This window comes from Babylonia areolata, chromosome 34 (assembly GCF_041734735.1).
Source record: "Babylonia areolata isolate BAREFJ2019XMU chromosome 34, ASM4173473v1, whole genome shotgun sequence".
NCBI classification, from domain to species: domain Eukaryota; kingdom Metazoa; phylum Mollusca; class Gastropoda; order Neogastropoda; family Buccinidae; genus Babylonia; species Babylonia areolata.
The window spans coordinates 16,571,614-16,572,858 of NC_134909.1; positions in this window are offsets into that span (position 1 = coordinate 16,571,614).

Consider the following 1,245-nt stretch of genomic DNA (forward strand, 5'->3'; position numbering starts at 1 on the left):
GTCATGTGCGTTAGTGTTTTGGTCTGCGTGTATGGTTACTTGGGACAGGGACTAATGTTAGACAGGTGGGGGTGGAGGGAGTGGAAGGGGGGGGGGCATCTGGGTTAGTAAAAGGAGTGGGAAGAAAGGGGGTGAAGGGGGCAGGGTTCGAGGATTTAGATGATTGTACAAGTGAGTTGATATTTATTAATTTGTGAGAGAGAGGGAGAGAGAGGGAGGGAGAGAGAGGGGAGAGAGAGAAGAGAGAGAGGGAGGGAGAGAGAGAGAGGGAGAGAGAGAGAGAGGGAGGGAGAGAGAGGGAGAGAGAGAGAGAGAGAGGGAGAGAGAGAGAGAGATGGAGAGAGAGGGGGGAGAGAGAGGGGGGAGAGAGAGAGGGAGGGAGATGGAGAGAGAGGGGGAGAAAGAGAGGGGGGGGAGAGAGGGAGTAAGAGAGGCAGGGAGAGAGGGAGAGTTGGTGTGGGTTCATCTTCTTACTCACTGATGCGCTTGCCGATATTTCTTTCTTTGAACAGCATGGGAAGGTAACGGTTGTGTTGATTTATTTTCCTCTTTTTTTTGTGATGCGACGTGTATGTAACAGATATACTATCCCCCCCCCACCCCCACCCAGCCCCACCCCACCCCCAACCCCCCTCTTGATTGTACGGCTCCATTACGTATGGCTTGCTTAGCTGAGAAGTAATAAAAATGTCAAGTTTCAAGTTTCTAAAGTTTGTGTCTGTCTGTGTTTCTGTGTGTTTCTCTGTCTGTTTGTCTGACTGTCTGCCTTGTCTGTCTGTCTGTCCCTCTTTCAAGGTCTGACTAAGCGCGTTGGGTTACGCTGCTGGTCAGGCATCTGCTTGGCAGATGTGGTGTAGCGTATATGGATTTGTCCGAACGCAGTGACGCCTCCTTGAGCTACTGAAACTGAAACTGGAAACTCATATACCGGAAGAAGAACAAAATTAATACGCTCTGTCAAAATCTGTGATCCGTCAGTTGACAATAACAATGGCTGCCTACATGGTGAGGTCGACACGGTCATCATGTTCAAGTCTTCTTCTTCTTCTTCTTCGTTCGTGGGCTGCAACTCCCACGTTCACTCGTATGTATACGAGTGGGCTTTTACGTGTATGACCGTTTTTATCCCACAGTGTAGGCAGCCATACTCCGTTTTCAGGGGTGTGCATGCTGGGTATATTCTTGTTTCCATAACCCACCAAACGCTGACATGGGTTACAGGATCTTTAACGTGCGTATACTGCT